This window comes from Manis pentadactyla, chromosome 9 (genome assembly GCF_030020395.1).
Source record: "Manis pentadactyla isolate mManPen7 chromosome 9, mManPen7.hap1, whole genome shotgun sequence".
Lineage (NCBI taxonomy): Eukaryota > Metazoa > Chordata > Mammalia > Pholidota > Manidae > Manis > Manis pentadactyla.
In genome coordinates, this window is record NC_080027.1 from 11,859,961 (window position 1) to 11,873,366 (window position 13,406).

Below are 13,406 nucleotides of genomic sequence, written 5' to 3' on the forward strand. Positions count from 1 at the left end.
GAACTCCGGTTGCTCATCTATCTGCCCCCCTCCTGGTACTCTGCAGTATGTACTGCCTGCCCCGTTCATCATTTTTATGGTTTGTGTCCATTTTCTACAGCTGAAATTCCTCGAAAGGTAAGGTTCATCATGCCCGTATCTCTTTACAGCTGGCTCAGCATGCCTCACACAGGGTAAGTGCTCAACAAATGACTGAGGTCATAGCTGGGAAGCCACAGGACATACTTTGTAGTTCTCTGCAGCCTTTCAAGGCCCTGCCACACTAGTTGGTTCAATTTGGACAGTGAACAAAAGTATTAAGATATGAACCCAATCCTCCTAGCACCTTGTTTTTCAAGAATACAAATATATAAAAATAGATAACCTTGTCATCACAATTGAAATCTTTTGTGCTTCAAGGGACCCTATAAAAGAAAGTGTAATGTCAACCGACAAGAATGGTAGAAAGTATTTTCAAATAGTATCTGATAAAGGAGTTGTATCCAGAATAAAGAACTCGTAACTGAACAATAAAATAACCCAATTAAAAAATGGGTTTGACAACGGACTTGAATAAGCACTTCTCCAAAGAGATACAAATGGCTAATAAGCACATGAAAAGATACTCAACATCATTAGGGAAATGCAAATCACAACCACTCTGAGAAACCACTTTACACCCACTAGGGTGGCAATAATAATAATAATGGACAGTAACAAATTATTGGTGGGGATGTGGAAAAACTGGAATTGTTATACAGTGCTGGTGAGAAAGTAAAATGGTGCAGCCAGTTTGGAAAACAGTTTGGAAGTTCCTCAAAAAGTTAAACATGGAGTTATCATATGACCTAGCAATTGTACTCCTATATACCTAAGAGAATTTAGACACGTCCACATACAAATTTTCATAGCATTATTTGTAATAGCCGAAAAGTGTAAATAAAATAAATATCCATCAATAGATGAAACGATAAAAAAATCTGATGTGTCCACACAATACGACGCTATTCAACCACAAAAAAGAATGAAGTACTATTACACGTGGCAACCTGGATGAACCTTGAAAGCATTCTGAGTGAGAGAAGCCAGGCACAAACGTCCACTTAAATTGTCTGATACTATTTATATTAAATACCCAATACAGACAAGCCCACAGAGACAGAAAGTAGCTTAGTGGTTGCCAGGGGCTGGAGATGAGGGAATTGGGACTTACTGCAAATGGATACAGGGTTTTGGACTAGCAGGATGCAGATATTCTGCAATTTAGTGGTGACAGCTGCATAACACAGTGAATATACTTCTGAAGAACCACTAAATTGTACAATTTAAATACATTTCATGCTGTATGAATTACACCATATCCTAGCATATGTTTTCTACTAAAGCAAGTTTCAATTTCTAAGTAAGTACAATCCAGGGAATGTAGAAGGGATAAAAATGACCTTAATAGTGTGAAAGAAGAAACAGTATTTGGAAATTTTCCAAACATTTCTTCTTTTCTTGAGAGAAAGCTTATTCTTTTATTTCACTCTAGCCTGGAGAATCTCATAATAGACAAACCTTTATCCTATTTTGAAACTGGTCTCACCAAGGAAATACCTACGTTTGGATAAAAGGCTCTGAGCCCTTGGGGAGCCTTGCACACCCTTCATTTGCCAACAGTTCCCCCAGATGAGACAGTCCTATCCTCAGGATACACCTGGAATTTCACTCTGAGATGTTTAATTCTGGTCCACCCCTCTGGGAAATAATACCTTTCCCTAGAAAGCTGCCTCCCTGCTACTGCTGCGTATTCTGGGTTTAAGTTTTCAGTCCCTACACACATCTATGACATTAAGCCTTAAAGTACTATCCTGTCTATTCATTCCTTCATGGCCCACTGTCTTCTATTCCAACACAAAGCTTAAAATATCCATTCCTGGCACAACTTTTCCCTAAATATATTCCATAAAAATGTAAGAACATATTCTCTCATTTCTTCCATTTCCCCATAAACTATATAAGAGCCACAGATGACTTATTCTACTGTCCTACTTTAACCTGTTTAGAAATGGAAACTGAGATCAAATCCAGAGGTAAAAGAATCTGACCTATCATCAATAAGCTTGTAGTTTTAGCTGATGCCACTGGGTGCCACTCTTGTACCACTAACAAGTTATTTAACACTAAAGGGACATTATCCGAGGGAATCTAATAATCTTCGGGAAGAAGCCTGGGTTCTACTGGACCTCTCTAACCACGCATCTCCCCAGGCTTATGATCCAGTCCTATATGGTAATAACATCACTATGCTTCAGAGCCAGGCAACCTCAACACAAATCTCCGAGCCTTGCCATTTACTGACTGTGATTCTGGGCAAATTAGAAAATTCTCTAACCATCTTCATCTATAAAATGGGAAGACTACAACCTGCTTCATAGGATCTTTGTGGAGATTAATGAGGAAATCTTGGCACAGATTAGGAATTCCATAAATGTTCTTTCCAGACCTATGGCCTTCAAGACTTAGCCATCTGCCAAGTTAACTGGACTATTAATGGCCCTAAGGCTATGAGCCATCAATCACTATAGCAACAGAAGGGGCAAAAGAGGTCAGATCATTTCCTTTGGGATCTCACCAGGATAGGAGAGGCCCAAGCAAAAGGACTTCACAGGCTGAAACACTCCTACATCATGCCCATATACCCTAGGTCCTATGATGACAGCATATGCCTCACCCTGAACCTATCCCTGGAAATATGAAGATGTGGATGGGTGTATTGAATTGAATAGTAGCCACCCAAAAGCTATGTCCATGCATTAATCCCCAGAATCTGTGCCCACCACCTTATTTGGAAAAAGCATCTTTGCAGATCTAATTAAGGATCTCAAGATAAGATCACTGTGGATTTAGAGTGATCTCTGAATATAATGACAGGTATCCTTGTAAGAGACAGGTAGAGGGAGATTTGAGAGACAAGGGGGAAAGGCCATGTGAAGATGGAGGCAGAGACTGGAGAAATGTGGCCACAATGAACATCTGGAGCCATGAAAAGCTATAAGGGATAAGGAAGGATTCTCCCCTAGAGCCTTTGGAGGGAATGTTGCTCTGACAAAACCTTGATTTCAGACTTCTTGACTCCAGAACTGTGAGATAATAAATTTCTATTGTTTTTAAGGCACTGAGTTTGTGGTGATTTGTTACAGCATCCATAGGAAACTGATACAGTGGGTATTAGCTTCTATTTGCCCACGTTGTTTTGCTATTTGTCGCCTTCTGCCTTCCTAGCTACAAAGCAGGGGAGGATGGGCAAATCCATGAGCTGCTGTGATCCTTGGGTGCCTGGACACCTAAACTTCCCTGTCTAATTAGGCAAAAAAAGAGGAAAGGGAGAGAAGAAGCAGAAGAGGTGTTAGAGACTGTTATTCTCTCAGAAAGTATATATTTTTTAATTACTATTTTATTGAGCTTTAATTTGCACACATATACTATACTGCAGATAGTGTACAATTTCCAGTTTTGACACGTACATATTTGTGAAACCATCAAAAGGTAAATAATGAATATATTCCTCAAAAGTCTCCTCTGACCTTCATAGTCACTCCATCTTCAAGCGACCACTAATGTGTAATTATAGATTAGTTGGCATTTTTAGAATTTTATGTAAGTGGAATTAAGCAATATGTATCCTATTTGGTTTTTTTTTCATTCATCATGGCTATTCAGAGATTCACCATGCTTTTGTGTATATCAATAGTACATTCTTTTTATTGCTAAGTAGTATTCCATTGAAAGCTAAACCATTTGTTTATCCATTTACCTGTTGACACTGCGTTGTTTCCAGGTTTTGGCTATTACAGATGTGTGGCAGAGATGCCACAACATTAGTGTATAAATTTTTGTGTGGACACATGCTTTCATTTCTCTTGAGTAAATACCTAGGAGTAGAATGGCCAGGTCCTATGATAAATATATATTTAACATTTTAAGAAACTGTCAAAACTGTTCTCCAAGTGCTTGTACCATTTCTCATTCCTACAAATAGGGCATAAAAGTTTCAGTTTCTCCATGTCCTTGTAATGAGATATGACGTGGTATCTCATTGTGGTTTTGATTTGCATTTCCCTAATGATTAATGACATTGAGCATATTTCTTGTATGTTTACTTGCTGTTTGTGTATCTTCTTTTGTAAAATGTATGTTCAAATCTTTTGCCCACTTGAAAAACTGGGTTGTTTGTTGAGTTTTGAGAGTTTTTCAAATATTTTAAATATTCAGTTTCTTTAATAGGTATTTTTTTTGGTATCATTAATCTACACTTACATGAGGAACATTTTGTTTACTAGACTCCCCCCCTCTACCAAGTCCCCCCCACATACCCCATTAGTCACTGTCCATCAGCATAGTAACATGCTGTAAAATCATTACTTGTCTTCTCTGTGTTGCACAGGCCTCCCCGTGCCCCCCCTCCACATTATACATGCTAATCATAAGGCCCCCTTTCTTCTTCCCTCCCCTTATCCCTCCCTTCCCACCCATCCTCCCCAGTCCCTTTCCCTTTGGTAACTGTTAGTCCTTTCTTAGGTTCTGTGATTCTGCTGCTGTTTTGTTCCTTTAGTTTTTCCTTTGTTGTTATACTCCACATGAGTGAAATCATTTGGTACTTGTCTTTCTCCACCTGGCTTATTTCACTGAGCATAATACCCTCTAGCTCCATCCATGTTGTTGCAAATGGTAGGATTTGTTTTCTTCTTATGGCTGAATAATATTCCATTGTGTATATGTACCACCTCTTCTTTATCCATTCATCTACTGATGGACACTTAAGTTGCTTCCATTTCTTGGCTACTGTAAATAGTGCTGCGATAAACATAGGGGTGCATCTGTCTTTTTCAAACTGGGCTGCTGCATTCTTAGGGTAAATTCCTAGAAGTGGGATTCCTGGGTCAAATGGTATTTCTACTTTGAGCTTTTTGAGGAACCTCCATACTGCTTTCCACAATGGTTGAACTAATTTACATTCCCGCCAGCAGTGTAGGAGGGTTCCACTTTCTCCACAACCTCACCAACATTTGTTGTTGTCTGTCTTTTGGATGGTGGCCATCCTTACTGGTGTGAGGTGATATCTCATTGTGGTTTTAATTTGCATTTCTCTGATGACTAGCGATGTGGAGCATCTTTTCATGTGTCTGTTGGCCATCTGAATTTCTTCTTTGGAGAAGTGTCTGTTCAGCTCCTCTGCCCATTTTTTAGTTGCATTGTTCGTTTTTTTTGTTTGTTGAGGTGCGTGAGCTCTTTATATATTTTGGATGTCAACCCTTTATCGGATCTGTCATTTATGAATGTATTCTCCCATACTGTAGGATACCTTTTTGTTCTACTGATGGTGTCCTTTGCTGTACAGAAGCTTTTCAGCTTGATATAGTCCCACTTGTTCATTTTTGCTTTTGTTTCCCTTGCCCAGGGAGATATGTTCAAGTCGGTCATGTTTACGTCCAAGAAATTTTTGCCTATACTTTTTCTAAGAGTTTTATGGTTTCATGATTTACATTCAGGTCTTTGATCCATTTCAAATTTACTTTTGTGTATGGGGTTAGACAGTGATCCAGTTTCATTCTCTTACATGTAGCTGTCCAGTTTTGCCAACACCAACTGTTGAAGAGGCTGTCATTTCCCCATTATATGTCCATGGCTCCTTTATCGTATATTAATTGACCATATATGTTTGGGTTAATGTCTGGAGTCTCTAATCTGTTCCATTGGTCTGTGGCTCTGTTCTTGTGCCAGTACCAAATTGTCTTGATTACTGTGGCTTTGTAGTAGAGCTTGAAGTTGGGGAGCGAGATCCCTCCCACTATATTCTTCCTTCTCAGGATTGCTTTGGCTATTTGGGGTCTTTGGTGGTTCCATATGAATTTTGGAACTATTTGTTCCAGTTTGTTGAAGAATGCTGTTGGTAATTTGATAGGGATTGCATTGAATCTGTAGATTGCTTTGGGCAGGATGGCCATTTTGACAATATTCATTCTTCCTAGCCAAGAGCATGGGATGAGTTTCCATTTGTTAGTGTCCTCTTTAATTTCTCTTAAGAGTGTCTTGTAGTTTTTGGGGTATAGGTCTTTCACTTCCTTGGTTAGGTTTATTCCTAGGTATTTTATTCTTTTTGATGCATTTGTGAATGGAATTGTTTTCCTGGTTTTTCTTTCTATTAGTTCATTGTTAGTGTATAGGAAAGCCTCAGATTTCTGTGTATTAATTTTGTATCCTGAAACTTTGCTGTATTCCGATATCAGTTCTAGTATTTTTGGAGTGGAGTCTTTAGGGTTTTTTATGTACAATATTATGTCATCTGCAAATAGTGACAGTTTGACTTCTTCTTTACTGATCTGGATTCCTTGTATTTCTTTGTTTTGTCTAATTGCCATGGCTAGGACCTACAGTACTATGTTGAATAACAGTGGGGAGAGTGGGCATCCCTGTCTTGTTCCCGATCTTAGAGGAAAAGCTTTCAGCTGCTCGTTGTTCAGTAAGATGTTGGCTGTGGGTTTGTCATATATGGCCTTTATTATGTTGAGGTACTTGCCCTCTATACCCATTTTGCTGAGAGTTTTAATCATGAATGGATGCTGAATTTTGTCGAATGCTTTTTCAGCTTCTATGGAGATGATCATGTAATTTTTGTCCTTTTTGTTGATGTGGTGGATGATGTTGATGGATTTTCGAATGTTGTACCATCGTTGCATCCCTGAGATGAATCCCACTTGGTCATGGTGTATGATCCTCTTGATGTATTTTTGAATTCAGTTTGCTAATATTTTGTTGAGTATTCTTGCATCTATGTTCATCAGGGATATTGGTCTGTAATTTTCTTTTTTGGGGGTGTCTTTGCCTGATTTTGGTATTAGGGTGATGCTGGCTTCATAGAATGAGTCTGGAAGTATTCCCTCTTCTTCTATTTTTTGGAAAACTTGAAGGTGAATAGGTATTATGTCTTCTCTGTATGTCTGATAAAACTCCATGGTAAATCCATGTGGCCTGGGAGTTTTGCTTTTGGGTAGTTTTTTGATTTCTGCTTCAATTTCATTGCTGGTAATTGGTCTGTTTAGATTTTCTGTTTCTTCCTTGGTCAGTCTTGGAAGATTGTATTTTTCTAGGAAGTTGTCCATTTCTTCTAGGTTCTCCAGCTTGTTAGCATATAGTTTTTTGTAGTATTCTCTAATAATTTTTTGTATATCTGTGGGGTCTGTTGTGATTTTTCCTTTCTCATTTCTGATTCTGTTGATGTGTGTAGATTCTCTTTTTCTTTTTATAAGTCTGGCTAGGGGCTTATCAATTTTGTTTATTTTCTCAAAGAACCAGCTCTTGGTTTCGTTGATTTTTTCTATTGTTTTATTCTTCTCAGTTTTTTTATTTCTTCTCTGATTTTTATTATGTCCCTCCGTCTGTTGACTTTAGGCCTAATGTATTCTTCTTTTTCTGATTTTGATAATTGTGTCTTTATACTGTTCATTTGGGATTGTTCTTCCTTCTTTAAACATGCCTGGATTGCTATATACTTTCCTCTTAAAACTGCTTTCGCTGCGTCCCACAGAAGTTGGGGCTTTGTGTTGTTGTTGTCATTTGTTTCCATATATTGCTTGATCTCTATTTTGGTTTGGTCATTGATCCATTGATTATTTAGGAGCATGTTGTTAAGCCTCCATGTGTTTGTGAGCATTTTTGCTTTCTTTGTACAATTTATTTCTAGTTTTATACCTTTGTGGTCTGAGAAGTTCGTTGGTAGAATTTCAGTCTTTTTGAATTTACGAGGCACTTTTTGTGGCCTAGTATGTGGTCTATTTTGGAGAATGTTCCATGTGCACTTGAGAAGAATGTGTATCCTGTTGCTTTTGGACGTAGAGTTCTATAGATGTCTATTAGGTCTATCTGTTCTAGTGTGTTGTTCAGTGCCTCTGTGTCCTTACTTATTTTCTGTCTGGTGGATCTGTCCTTTGGAGTGAGTGGTGTGTTGAAGTGTCCTAAAATGAATGCATTGCATTCTATTTCCTCCTTTAATTCTGTTAGTATTTGTTTCACATATGTTTGTGCTCCTGTTTTGGGTGCATATATATTTATAGTGGTTATATCCTCTTGTTGGACTGACCCCTTTATCATTATGTAATGTCCTTCTTTATCTCATTACTTTCTTTGTTTTGCAGTCTATTTTGTCTGATACTAGTACTGCAACTCCTGCTTTTTTCTCCTTGTTGTTTGCATGAAATATCTTTTTCCATCCCTTGACTTTTAGTCTGTGCATATCTTTGGGTTTGAGGTGAGTCTCTTGTAAGCAGCATATATATGGGTCTTGCTTTTTTATCCATTCTATTACTCTGTATCTTTTAATTGGTGCATTCAGTCCATTTACATTTAGGGTGATTATTGAAAGATGTGTACTTATTGCCATTGCAGGCTTTAGGTTTGTGGTTACCAAAGGTTCAAGGTCAGCTTCTTTACTATCTTACTGTCTAACTTAACTCACTTATTGAGCTATTATGAACACAGTCTGATAATTCTTTATTTCTCTCCCTTCTTATTCCTCCTCCTCCATTCTTTCTATGTTAGGTGTTTGGTTTTTTTTTTTTCTCTTTTGTGTTTCCTTTGAGTGCTTTTGTGGGTAGTTGATTTTATTTTTTGCCTTTAGTTAGTATTTGATTGTTCCACTTTGTTTGTTGTGATTTTATTTTCTCTGGTGACATCTGTTTAGCCTTAGGAGTGCTTCTATCTAGAGCAGTCCCTCTAAAATACCCTGTAGAGGTGGTTTGTGGGAGGCAAATTCCCTCAACTTTTGCTTGTCTGGGAATTGTTTAATCCCTCCTTCATATTTAAATGATAATCATGCTGGATACAGACTGTTTCATTGCGTTAAATATATCATGCCATTCTCTTCTGGCCTGTAAGGTTTCTGTTGAGAAGTCTGATAATAACCTGATGGGTTTTCCTTTGTAGGTGACCCTTTTTCCCCTGTCTGGCTGCCTTTAATACTTTGTCCTTGTCCTTGATCTTTGCCATTTTAATTATTATGTGTCTTGGTGTTGTCCTCCTTGGGTCCCTTGTGTTGGGAGTTCTGTGGGCTTCCGTGGTCTGAGAGGCTGTTTCCTCCCCCAGTTTGGCTAAGTTTTCAGCAATTATTTCTTCAAAGACACTTTCTATCCCTTTTTCTCTCTCTTCTTCTTCTGGTACCCCTATAATGCGGATATTATTCCGTTTGGATTGGTCACACAGTTCTCTTAATATTCTTTCTTTCCTGGAGATCCTTTTATCTCTCTCTACGTCAGCTTCTCTGCGTTCCTATTCTATGATTTCTATTCCATTAATGACCTCTTGCATCTCATCCATTCTGCTTTTAAGTCCTTCCAAAGATTGTTTTATTTCTGTATTTTCCCTCCCTATTTTATCCACTAGCTCTTGCATATTTCTCTGCAGCTCCATCAGCATGGTTATGACCTTTATTTTGAATTCTTTTTCAGGAATATTGGTTAAATCTATCTCCTCAGATTCCCTCTCAGGGGAGGATGTCTGGGTTAGCCTGGTCTGTATCAAATTCTTCTGCCTTTTCATGGCGATAGAGGTAGTTGTAAGCAGTTGGTGCGTGTGTCAGCTGGGAGGACCAAGACCGTTTCCACTTGCTCCTGGCCTTCCTTTCCTGGGAGAATGGCGACCCCTAGTGGATTCTGCTGGGCAGTTGCGTGCAGACGGGGTCTCTGATTCTTGCCTGACCACCGTGGAGTTAAGCTCTGCGGTTGCTGTGGGCGTGGCCGGCCTCAGGCTGCTGCTCCGCTATGGCAGGGCTGCGCCAGAGGGGGAATGGGTGGGAGGCTGTTTATCGCCGTGAGGGGCCTCCAAGCTGCGCTGCTGCCCAGCGGTTAGGGCGCCCGGAGTTCCCCAGGATTCCCTGCTGCTGGGCTGATTGCGCCGGGATGCTTCCGTCCAGCTGTGAGGCCCCTGTACCTTTAAGACTTTCAAAAAGCACTCACTTTTCTTTTGTCCCAGGGGCACTGGCTGCTGGGACCCGCTTGCAGGTTTTACTGTCCTGTTTCCCTAGTGTCCAGCACACCACGCACTGTGTGTCTGCGCTCCTGGTGCAGATGACTAGGGCTGGGTGTTCAGCAGTCCTGGGCTCCCTCTCCGGCCCCGCTCCAACTCCTCTCCTCCCGCCGGAAGCTGGGGTGAGGAGCGCTCGGGTCCCACCAGGCCGCAGCCTGTATCTTACCCCCTTCACGAGGTGCTGGGTTCTCGCAGATGTAGATGTAGCCTGGCTGTTGTCTTCTGGTCTCTCTTTTAGGAATAGTTGTATTTGTTGTATTTTCAAAAATACATATGTTTTTGGAGGAGGTTTCTGCTGTCCTTCTCATGCCACCATCTTGCCTCCTCCTCTTTAATACATTTTTAACTAAATATTCAATTTCTTTAATAGACATAGAACTACCAGGTATACGGAGCTATTCCTTTTTGAGGGAACTTTGGTAATTTATGTCTTTCAAGGAATTTGTTCATTTAATCCAGGTTTGTCAAATTTACTGAAGTAAAGTTGTTTATAATATTCCCTGATAATCCTTTTAATATCTGATGCCATCTAATTTCTGATAGTGACAATTTGTGTCTTCAATCTTTTTACACTGATTAGTCTGGCTAAATGTTTATCAATTTTATTAATATTTTCAGTGAGTCACCTTTAAGTTTTCATTAACTTCTCTCTACTGTTTTTCTGTTTTTTATTTTACCCACTTCAATCCTGTCTTCATTATTTCATTTCTTTTATTTGTGTTTAATTTGCTCTCCTTGTCCTAGTTTAAATTAGAAGCTGAGATCATTGATTTGAGACCTTTTTCTTTTCTAACACAAGCACTTTTCCCTCTAAATATTGCATTAGCTACATTCAGAAATTTTGATAATTTGCATTTCCATTTTAAATTATTTTCTATTATTTTTACTAAATAATTATTACATTATTAAATAAATTATTATTAAAGTATTTTCTAATTATTTAAATTATTTTCTAATTTCTTTTTTGATTTTGTGTTTGACCCATAGGGTACTTATAAGTGTGTCATTTACTTTCCAATAATTTGGAATTTTCTAGATATTTTCTGTTCTAGATTTTACTTTAATTCTATTGTGGTCAAAAAATACTGTACTTTGTATGAACTGGATCCTTTTAAATTTATTGAAATGTATTTAATGGCTCATTTTGCTAAATGCAGTTTATCATTAAATGGTCTATCTTGCTAAATGGCCTTTGTGTACTTGAAAAGAATGTATATTCTGCTGTGATTGGGCACAGTGTTTCATAAGTAATAGGTCAAGTTAGTTAATGTTATTCAAGACTTCTATAGATTTACTGATTTTCTGTCTACATGTTCTATCAGTTATTGAGAGAAGTATATTGAAATCCCCAAATATATTGTGGATTTATCTATTTCTCCTTACAATTCTATTAGTTCTGCTTCATGTATTTTAAAGTTTTCTAAAGTTTCATGAATTAGTTAGGACTTATTGTCTCCATTATATTGTACTCATTGTACTGGATTCAACAGTAAGAAATTACCCTATTCTTCCCCGATAATGTTCTTTATTTGAAGTCTATCTTGTCTGATACTGTTATGGTGTCTTCAGGTCTCTTTTTATTAGTATAAACATAGTATATCTTTTCCCATCCTTTTAACTTTTAGTCTATTTCTGTCTTTATCTTAAAGTGGGATTTTTATATACAGCATATAGTTGGCTCTTGCTTCTTTATTCAGTCTAACAACTTCTGTCTTTTAACTGGGTTGTTTAGACTATTTATATTTAATATGATAATTGATATTGCTGGGTTTTAAATATATCATCTGGCTAATTGTTTTCTATTGGTCTCACCTGTTCTTTGTTCTTTTCTTCTTTTTTCTCTTTTTCTGCTTTTGTTTATTTTTTTTTAATAGGCCTTATTGATGAACCCGAGGGGGAGCCTCAAGATTGTGGAGTAGGAAGAGAAGATGGAAACCTCCTCCTCCCACCCCCCCACACACAAAGGAAGCAACTACAGCAAATACAACTAAACCTGAAAATGAACTAAAGACTGCAGAATTGTGGGGGGACTACACATGGGGAAGAAAAAAACCACAAAGTAAAGGGTAAAGTGGCAGAGCCATGACCAAGTGGGACCCCAACACTTCCCCCATCCCAGCCCAAAGGCGGGAGGAAGATGAAAGGAGTGGGGAGGGTACAGGTGCCCAGGAACTCTGCACACCTGACTCTGGAGATCTGCTGCAGGAACACAAGTCCACATTGCATTGGGTTCTGGTGAACAGTGGGGCTGGACACCAGAGAGAGTTGGGGCACTCTGGGAGACTGAGACACCAGCCGCCTGTGGCGGACAAGCATGCTCTGCTGGTCCCACCAAGACCCAACACAGAGGCAGCAGTTTCAAAGACTTTCCAGCAGTGGGAAAGGAGCTAGAGGGGTAAGGGTTGGATGGGGCTGTCTCTGTAGAAGGGCAGGTGGACGATACCTCCCCAGCCCAACCTTAGCATAGCAGGTAGAGCAGTCTCAGGAGCACCAGGTGATCCATCCCCCTTGCTGGTGGCTCAGCCCCAAGGTGCCCCCCTGTGGGCCAATGCACGAGCCCCCTCAGCCCAGCAGCATCTGACTTTGCTGCCTGGCAGGCACAAGGAAACTCTCCCAGCTTCCACAGTCCTGTTTCAGCCCAACTGGGGAGACACCTGAGGAGCCAGCTCCAAAAGCTCCTTCCTCCCATGGGTGGCCAAGCTGGGTGCTGCCAGTCTCACTTCTGCTAGGGGGCGCCTACAGAACACATTGCTGCAGCAGCTGCATAGGGCTGTGGTGCAACTAGCTGCCTCACTGCTGGCTGGCCCTTCGACCATGCAACTTATTACCACTGCTCACCCACATACCCGATGCTGTGTGTGCAAGCATGCACCTTCCCCTATGGGCCCCCAAAAATGCATGTTGCATGGCCTTGCAACCCAAGGGCCCTTCTACCATGCTCAACTCAGGGCACCCACACCCTTGCAGTGCACCACCCCTGCGGCAGCCTCTAGCACCCAACTGCTGCATGCCTGGGTAACCTCCCACCATGGGGCTCACTCCCACTGCCAAGCACGTGAGGGCTCTGCAATGAGAGGACATGCCACCATAGGGAGCCCATGCACTCTGCCATTGTCCAACTTGCCCTACAACCACCCAGCCCACATTGTTAACCCAGTAGCTTTGCCATTGCTGTAGGGCAGGCAGAGGGTGGCCTTGCCTACAACTATCCCAGCAGAAACCACTACTCTGATCACATAGGTCCAGCTGAGGCAAACCACTGGCCTCAGCTGAGATAAACCACTGCCGGCAGACAGACAGAAAGGTGACCGTGCACATTGCCCACCAACAGCAATTGGGGCTGCACAGCAAAGGAGAAGCAGGCA

General features: G+C 40.2%; 1 protein-coding gene across 1 annotated transcript in view; it reads right to left on the reverse strand.

Moving 5' to 3' along the window:
* The window catches only part of TOP6BL (TOP6B like initiator of meiotic double strand breaks), a 48,183-nt gene that overhangs the window by 15,809 nt on the left and 18,968 nt on the right, over positions 1 to 13,406 (reverse strand). The window lies entirely within an intron of this gene.